A 9,970-nucleotide genomic window follows, 5' to 3' on the forward strand; every position below is an offset into this window, starting at 1 on the left:
GCACCTCGGAACCCTCTCAGCTTCGTCTGTGTCTACAGTCATTGCTACAGTGGGCAATGCAGTGCCCACTCCAGCTTTGACCAGCTTCTGCCACACGCAGGCCGACGGTGCCAGCCCCCGGGCAGCACTGTGTACCCTCTTCTGCCCTGACGCTGCGGGGTGAGTCCCTTGCAGGAACCTGCTCTGCACTCACACAAGTACAGCCAGCAAGTGTGGGAGGTTTACTGTGCACAGGACCAGCCTGGACCAGAGAGTGATAAGAACCTATGGACTGATGCTTTCCCTCCTATCCCTGTGGGGAACAGTTCTGAGATGCTTCTTATAAGGGTCTTCAGAAGGTCTCAGAGGGCTGAACACCAGCTGCCAAACTGGTGGCCAACTCAATATTATATTCTTGTATTCCCTTGCCTCTTTCCCTGTTTCCCTTCCACTGTCCTTTGCTCCTGCTTCCTGGCACCAGATTCCAAAATAAGCTCCCTCAAACCAGCCTTCCCTCCATGGCAGAAGATTGCACTGGTCCTTCCTATGTTATATGACCCTGTCACTCTGGTTCCTGCCAGGGGTGTCCAACCTTTCGGCATCTCTGTGCTACACCGGGGGAAGAAAAGTTGTTTTAGTTCCCATATTAAGTACACAAACACTCAAGAAAACTGATGAACAAGAAAAAAAGGTTTTAAGTAAGTTTATGATTTTGTGTTGGGCCTCAATCATAGCCACCCTGGGCCATATGTGGCCCACAGGGCACAGGTTGGACACCCCTGTAAGCTGACCTGGGTCATGTCTTAGCACAGTCCTGTTGAGATCTAGAGCACCCGTGCTTACAAGAAAGAGCTTATGAAGGAAGCAGCTGTGACACCTGGTTGGTATGCACTAGTAGAAATTATGAGAGCACATGCAGACGTCACCTGGCAGGGTGGCTGAGTGGTGGGGTGGTGGCCGGAAAATGGAATATAAAACTGTAGAAGAAAAAGTTGATCAATGTGGGAAGATATTCTTTTGACCTGGGAATTCTACATTCTGGCAAAGACTGGTCACAGAGTACCACTGGGACAACTCCTCAAACTTGGCCAAAGTAATGGCTTTGGGTTAACAAGGTGGGGCTCTGGAACCACCCTGGCATGGCACTGGGGAAAGGGTCGGGGATGGGGGGTCACTGGCACGGAGAACTGTCCTCCTGGTTTACCACCCATGTTTCATCTCACAAGTCATTCAACTCTTCTGCCTGACAGCTTCCCTGGGGGATTCGGCTCGACTCCGGTAACCAGTAGGTCTCAGAAACAGAATGGAGACTGTACACTCATAGCAGTTCAGCTCAAAGTCTAAAGAAAGACATTTCTCAGCCTCCTCCCCTGCGTTGCCAGTGCCCCTGGCAGTTGAGAACATTAATGAGACAATGTTGTTCAAAGAGCTTTCAGCTCATTGAAAGAAAGGCGGTCCATAAATGCAAGGCATCATTATTTCTGGCTGCCAGGTGATTCTGCACAGGTGTCCCTTCCCTGTAGCCTCCGGTTTCATAATGCCTGGTCACCTGCACAGTGGGTGTCGCACCCAGGCAGGAAGAGTCCTGGTTAAGGGAAGTTCAGTGCCATGTGTTCCTTACTTGCCTCATCTTCTCTGAAGACCCCCATCTTGGCTTCAGCCCCAGGCAGGTCTCAGGCACCTCTCCCAAACACAACCTCAAGGTAATTTGTAGAGACAACAAAAGGATTAGTTGGGTTGAACAGAAACTATTATATGGGATGCTTTTCCATTCGGTTTATGCTGGCATTAACACCACATATAACATAAGTATATATTTATTTACTCCCTTCATATATAAATATATATTCACTCTCTCCATATATATACTTATATATAGCAATGACACAAAACATGCAAAAAAGGGGATGGTACAACACTAGTATTCACTCTCCACTGTGATAATGGTGAACCTTTAAGCCAGGAGGAACCAAGACATGGATGCCTCTTTTCTGCTTCTGCTCAGATCCCCTTCTTTTGCTCATCTTGATCCAGTTGGTGACACTCCCTGGGTTATAGTCTCTCATGATGCATGCAGATAATTTAGCCTCTCAATCATACTCCAAATTCAGGCTATAAGGTATAGATTAGAGTTCCACCCTGTTGTTTTCCTGTTAGCTTCTGTGTAAGTTATTGCAACATCGGAATTATCAAAAGGTGTGGTTCTCCTTCCTGCGCACTGAAAACATCCAAATTGGGGCATTCTCAAGACAGCCCACAGATGGCCTATCCACCGTGCCTACAAAGGTGGAAAGGAGAGTAAACCCTCTTTGCCAGGGTGGGCAGGTGCTTAACCTGGTGGGCTGGATGCTGCCTGAGCAAGCCAGTCTCCCCACCGCAAAGACAGGACTGAGCACTGACATGAACCGCGTGCTCACCATGTGCCAGGACCTGGGCTCAGGCTTGTTGCATGTGATATTCTTCTATGACCTCTCTGTCACACCACAGAACGCCCTCCTCCTTAACCCCCAACCTCAACTGTGGTTAAAGCTTTTCATTGTTGCCTCTCTTGGGTTTCACTCTGAACATCGTTCGTGAAAATTATAGTTTTTATGTGCTTTCTAGTATTCCCCAGAGAGAAGTTACACGATGCAAATGCAGTGTATTTTAGTTACATAAGGAAGTAAATTCTTTGTATGTCTGTGCTCTTTGTAAGCTCTGAGCTGAGTGGCTGATGGCTGGATTTCGGACACTCTGGGTGGGTGTGGAGATGGGGCGCTAGACTCTGCCTTGCTTTTCTCCCACCGTCCCACGTTTGCCAAGGCCCCTCCATGTACACATCATCTTCTATATTTGGTGACACTTGAAGGCTCTGAGTCTTCCCCCTGGCTTCCTAAGGGGATCCCCATGCTTTTCTGTAGTCGCACGTCTTATTGTCAGTGCTAAGGGCTTGGGGCTGTCTGTCTTCTACTGTGGAGAGACGATGTGGACGCTGGTCTTTCAATAGAGGAAACTGCCACCATCACTCTACTCCTTCTGTTCAGGGTTCAGTTGCCCTCCACACACTGAGACCATGGTTACGTAAGGCAAGCCCTGTCAGGTGGCCCAGACATGGGGATCTCATCTGTCTTCTCACCTTTGTTTCACTGGCCGAGGCAAGTTATTCTGGTTGATTTTTAGCTTAGTTGGTTCAACAGGATGTGTGTGTATGTGTATGTGTGTGTGTGTGTGTGTGTGAGAGAGAGAGAGAGAGAGAGAGAGAGAGAGAGAGAGAGAGTTGAAACAGAAATACAAACTACAAAAGAAGCAATGAAAAAATATTTAAAAGGAAGCAGAGAAATGAAGGTTTTCCTAACTCTCCATAAAGCTATATTATATTTCCTTTATTTGTCTAGCAAAGGTCACTGGTCTTTATTTACTTCTCCCCTTTGGTTTCCCATTAAACTGCCCAGGGAAGCCCCTCTTTGCAACTCTCTCCCTCTCCTGCGCACCTGACCACCCAACTTCCATTTCTTTTCCTTCCTGAGACTTAACACCACCTGTTCAGCTCTGGGCCAAGAGAAGGCTCTTTGTGACCTCTATATTTAAGTTATCCCTGGAGAAGAGACTCTTTCCTGATATAATCCAAGAATATTGCTCAGGATATTCTCTGGAATATGCTCTCATGGGGTCTCCAAAAAGTTTGGTCTCTCTGTGGCCGTCCCTTGGGATTTTCATCTTCAGCTTTCCTGGTCTGCCTTGTCTGAAAATTCCTGGGTGCGGAGGCGTTTGGGGACTGCAGGGTGGCCAGACTTCTGCACAGCTTTACACGTGGTGATCATGTTAGGAAGAGAAATGCCAAAATCAAAACCCAGCAGAAGCAGAGCTGGACAATCGAGGGAAAGGGCCTGACAGCCCAAGGCAGGTGTGCTTGTGTAAGAGCTGACACCTTCTCCAGAAGCTGCCTGTGAAGGGAGAAGCGTTTCCTTCCCCAGGCTTTCATCCAGCCTCTCACCCAGCCTCTGCCATGCCGGATAGGGAATCCAGAATTTCCTCATTCTTCCCGAGCCAAGGCAGCGGCCAGAGCAGTGACCTGGGAAGTCACTTTGGCTACCAATGCTACCAAATAGGACTTTAATGTCATTCACCAAAATTGTGCATGCCAGATCCTATGTTGGGCTCGGGAGTCTCTAAACAGAGTAGAGAAGGATCAGCAGGAATCGGTGTCACAATGCACCTGGGAGGCTGGAGCGAGGGTGGGGTAGAGGGTGACTCCCAGGTGTCCTGGTTGGGCAATTTGTAGGAAGGGGATGATGTCAGAGAACAAAGGGATTGTGAGAGCAGCAGGTCTGAGCAAGGTGGGGCGGGGAGGGAGTGGGGAATGACATGTTTGGTTTGGTAGGTGTTGAGTGGAGCACGCCATTAAGACATCCAGGTGGAGATTCTGGAAAGAGGTGGAAATACAGGTCCCGGGTTCAACAGAGAGAGTTCAGAATTGGAAAGCTGATTTGGGAGTCATCAGTATAGATGGAGGCAATTTCTAAAGATGGTCTGACTTGGGGTTTTCTAATATGGATAAGGGGAATACATGTCTGTTGTAAAATAATAGAAAAATATGTATTGGTCTCCAACCCTGGTTGCTGGCAGAGAGCTCCTAAGACAATTGTGATTTTCTAAGTGATAAGAGCATGGGGAGCATCTTTTGTCTTTTATGTTTGGCCTTTGACCCAGTTCCTGACCAGAGCCTCTAAATCCCTTGGAATCCCCTGGGTGACTGGGAGTGTCACTTGTCTAAATGAGGAAACTCATTTGGGCTCCTCAGTAGCTTCAGGATAGGTGCTGCTCACCAGGAAGACCAAGCCATGATGAGAAACTTGGAACTTTCAGCCCTACCCCCAGCCCCATCCTCTAGGAAGGAAAGAGGGCCCGGAAATGGACTTAATGATCATTCATGCCTATGTGGTAATGTGCCCATAAACATCTCAAAGTACTGGGTGCAGAGAGCTTCTGGGTTGGTGGATGCGTCTGCATGCCGGAAGGGTGGTGCACCCCAGGTCTACAGGGATGAGCCCCTGAAGTCAGGACTCTCTGGACCTTGGCCTATGTGCCTCTTCATCTGCCCTTGCATCCACATTTTTTTGTGTATCCTTCATAATAAACAGGGAAATGTAAGCGTTTTTCTGGAATTGGTGAGCCATTCCAGAAAATTATCACACCCAAGGAAGGGTCATGAGAACACCAATTTACAGCCAGTTGGTAGGAAGACAGCTTGGAAGCTGTGATGAGTGTCTGAAATGGGAGCGGTCCCATGGAACTGAGCCCTTAACTCATGAGATCTGACTTATGGGACCCAGGAAGGTAGTGTCAAAACTGAACTGCATTGTAGGACACCCAGCTGGTGTCACATAATTAGGTGATCTATGTGTGGAAAAACCACACATCTGGCATCAGAAGTATTATATGTGTTTTTCCTCTACACCTGCACTGACAAACTCATGGGGTTATTGCAAAAATCAAGTAAGATAATTTACATGAAAATATTTTTAATGTGCAAGGGTGTGCACTTGTAAGATTCTAGGATTACTGCTTGATCACTGTGTTTATAATGAGACAGCGGTGTGGGGTGTAAAGTGAGGGAAGATGGAACCCTTCTTTAAATTAGGAGCTTACAGTCAACAAAGGGCATGGAGAGAACACCTGTGCCTACAGAACAATGAGAAAGGTGGATCTGAATGGCTTTTTTCAGGCCCTTTTCCAACGTGCAGGCAACGTACAGGACACCTCTTGTACTTGGAAGATGGCCAGTGTTTTACAACCTTGAAACACCCTTTCATACCTTCTCTACAGAGACCTGACAGTGTCTATTAGCAAAGCAGAGAGCGATGGGGGTGAAAATGGAGACAACTGTACAAAAATTAAAGAGAAAAAAAAAAGCAAAGCAGAAAGCTGCAGCCAAGATTGCCTATAAACTGTATGGGGCTCAGTGCAAAATGAAAACACGGCCCCCTTGTTCACAGATTATTAAGAATTTCAAAGTGGTGGCAGCGGAACACCAAACCAAGTGCAAGGCCCCTCTAAGCGTGCAGAAGTTGCTCGCCCATGAAGCCCACTCTGCCTGCAGTGTTTCTAGAATCTGCTATGGGCACGTCACAGGGTCGCCATTTGAACTGAGGGAAAGGGCTTGAGTCTCCAGGTGCTCAATGAACAGTTGTTAAATCATCACAGCAGGAGTCTCTTACGTGCTGGGCCAGCCCAGAAGCAGGCAAGGAGTTGATCAGGACAGATAAAGCTCTCTTCCCTTGAACATTTGCTTGCCCAGTGGAAAAAAATAACATATATTCTTTCTTGAAAGTCCAGTTTAAATGCTACCACCCAAATTGTCCATTTAGAATTTCCCCTTCCTCCTGTGTCCCCACAGTGCTCCCTGTACCCTGACCATATTCTTTCTTCAGGAAAATGGACAGAACTTTATGAACAACTGAATGTGGGCCCAAACACAAGTCTTCCTGTCCAAGGTGGGGAGGGAGGCTTTCCAGGGGACTTCCCACAGCACCATGTGATGATGGGGTCACAGGAATGAGGAGATAGTGGGCCCTGGGGGCAGCCAGGTGGGGGGCAGTCAGGTGGCAACAGGCATCCCCTTGCTGGTCGCTTTGGACATGAGCACTGTATTTTTTATGCATGTGACCATCTGAAGAACTTCATTCAAGAGGTCCTGTGTCCCACCACAGTTCTTCCTGGGCACTGAGCTGCTTAAGCACTGAGACTCTCACCCCATGTTCACATCCACCTTTCTTCTTGGGAAGCCCCTGGCTATCCTTTCTTTTCTTTTTGTCCTTCCATCATGGCATTTGTGGGCTTGTAACAAGGCCAGGACACAGGAGCCACGGCCAGACCACTGCCTCGCAAATCATGTCTCTACAGTGCCCTCATTTTCTTGACTATAGGCAGAATGGTTTGGCGGGTCTTCCTTCCTCCTGGAAGGGAGAGACGGTGTTAAGGCCAGGCTGGGGGAGATGAAGGCTAAGGCAGCACGTCCCTTCTCCCTTTCCCTCCTTCTCTCCTCCTTCTGCATCCAGAAGATGTGATTCTTCTCTGTACATCCTGTCACACCCCTTCTTTCCTTTCTCCTTCCTCTGTGTGCACACTCTCCACCCGCACAGCATCGCCTCACTGCTGCAAGGCGTTGTCTCTCCCAGAACCCCTTTCTTCAGACCGAGGTTTGCCATTGGACCATCTATTATGCAGAGAATGTTTATAAGCCAAAGACCTAGTGCTGAATCTGTCAGGGGAGTTGTTGCTCACAAGCTGAGAACTGAGGGAGGAGGTGTCCCAGAGGCTGTGGTACCCAGGAGAACTGGGTCTCCTCTCTCAAAGAGCTGCTCTGCTCTCAGCTTGATGCCCATTGTGCAGCCGACATCACTTTCCCTTTGGAACGGAGGGCTGAGGCCCAAACCCATTCTAGGTTGTAAAGACTGCCTGGATTTTCAGAACTACTCCATAGACGTAGTTTGGTGGAACTCGACCAAAATGTGTACAGCTTTATCATATGTTGTTGGAATACTATCCTTTCCCTTACCTGAATTTCCTTTTCCTTCTTTCCCTTTGGTTTTGCATTTTGGTGTGTGACTTGTATCATATGCTGCTTTAAATATCTTTTAGAAATGAGGCAAGGTAATAAATAAAAACATCAACAAACAAATGAATGCATAGTGTAAATGAATTTCTAACCTGTCTTTAGAAATCATCTCTCTGTTGGTTTTTCTTTTCCACTTCCCTTCCCACTACATCTGCTCCACAAATCCCCAAATAACAGAGACAAACACCAGGGAGAAAAGGAAATGCCTGATACACCCAAGAGTATTTGCCAAAGTGTACTGAGGATCACGTGACTAAATCATCCAATCACATGCCTTATTGCTCAGTCCTGTGTTGGTGCTTGCTTGTGTTTTGCAGAAGGAGGCATATATGCATGTGGAAAAACAAACTGGGAGATGGAAAGAATGAGTTTCTCTTTAATCAGCTCCAGGGTCCTACTACCTTTGTGGCCACAAATGGAATGTGTTGATGTTGAAATGGGCGGGGCTTCTGTAGGGGCTGTGGAAATGGCTGTCAACGGCTGGATACATAACTCTGACTTTAAGATAACTTCATTCCAGGTCTGCAACTGGGGGCTGTGGGAGGAATCAAATGAGCTTTTAGAATCCTTTCAGCCTCACATTTATGGGCTGGAGGTTGAGCCCTGCTCTGCTGTAGATGCTGTCCTGTGTGGTACTTCCCATAAATTTAAATCTCGCTGCTAATACAAAGTACAGTGCAGATGCACAAAGTTACACTTTGTGTAACAAGCATGTTTCTGGGCACTTCCATGCAAATTAGGTCTTTGTACAGTACATGAAATCATTTAACAGGCATCTGGGCAGCTCTCAGCTCAAAGGAACCCTGGAGCGAACCTTTTGAAAGCAAGTTTCCTCTGTGACTTAAGTAATCACACTCTCATGCATGTTTCTCATAACTTGGATTGTATCTTCAAGCATTTCTTTATAAATCTTTACTTAATCTAGTAAATAAATTAATGCCTATTGTGTAATATTTTCCTCAGGGACAAAATGATTATAGACATGTCATACTTATAATTATATGTTAAGTCAATGATTTAATTGCAGCCTTCGGAGAGATACAGATGCTATGAGAGGTTTCTGCTCATTAGCTCTTATAAAGGAGGGACAGACCAAAGTCTCAGTTTGCTCGTCTCAGAATGGCTAAGAATGACTGAGGGTGGCTGTTTCCCCGAGTCTTCCTGAGCTCTTTAATGAGAGGCTGCAGAGGCCTGGGGGGTACGCAGCGTGCACGGAACAAGGAGCGATTAGTTTCAGTCGTACCTTAATTCAGTTGGTTGTCTTAAACCTGTTTGACCTTGAGCTAGTCTCTTAAAAACCACTGAGCTTTAATTTCCTCAGCTTAAAAAAAAGGTTAAATTATTACACAGGGTCTCTGTGAGCATGTGGAAGGACAATTTTTATAACATGCTTTCTAAAGTGTCAAGTACAAAGCATGCTAGGCATTGCTAGAGGATGGGGTGGTTTGCTTGTTTGTTTTTTATAACGATGCCTGCTCTTTAAACACAGCATTTTCTCAGTGGCCTCTGATTCAAGTTCTTTGAATTGAGCCTACTGAAATGTTTTAAGGATTTCTCAGAAACTCGCAAACCTGTTTAGAAAAGACCATCTTCGGTCTTCATGCCTTTGAGAGGGTACAGATTATGAGGATTTCTAGAGAAGAGAAAGTTTGCCCTCTCATGTGGCCCATGAGAAAGAGGGTCTGTGAATTTATGAACTAGTGGCAATGTGCTTTTTAAACAGGCCGCTCTCTGAATTATTATTTTATTCTGCCCTTTGAACTCTCACTTCTTTAATAATTTAGTTTGGCTACTAGATATTTACTCACTTGCTCATCCAATGAGTCATTTATGTTTTCTAATATTATATATCCCGCTGGCTTTTTAAACCAGTGAAGACATAAAATTTTCAGAATTAGTTCAATTTTATTTTTACTGGGTGGTATTTTTATAGTCATGGTTGTAATGTGAATGCTAAGTAGAATCTTGCCTTAATTTATTTTGCTTGGGTTTAACTTTAAATTAAACTCAAGCAAGATTATGAACTGAAGTGGCTGATGTTGTGTGTTTTGAAAGACTGTGCTCCTGGGAAGTAGGGAAAGGGCAGAGAAGTGAATGCTGTCGTAATTTTAGAATAATGACAAGCATTTAATCTCATTAACATACAATACAGCAATGCACAAGATTTTTTTTTCCCCCATGGAGTTACTGGCTGCTTATGTTGTCTTAAACTGACATGAACACATCTTCACTAAGCTTTGAGTTTTTTGCCAACATTTTGTTTTTGGGGGTGGACACCCCCATAAAGAAAATGTAGCAATGTAAATTTCTCAAGGCACACAGTTAGATGTACAAATATTTCACCATCTTTATTTTCCTGTTATAGGACAATATGTGTGTTGATTCCTCCTTTTC

The sequence above is a fragment of the Phyllostomus discolor genome, chromosome 4 (assembly GCF_004126475.2).
Source record: "Phyllostomus discolor isolate MPI-MPIP mPhyDis1 chromosome 4, mPhyDis1.pri.v3, whole genome shotgun sequence".
Classification (NCBI taxonomy): domain Eukaryota; kingdom Metazoa; phylum Chordata; class Mammalia; order Chiroptera; family Phyllostomidae; genus Phyllostomus; species Phyllostomus discolor.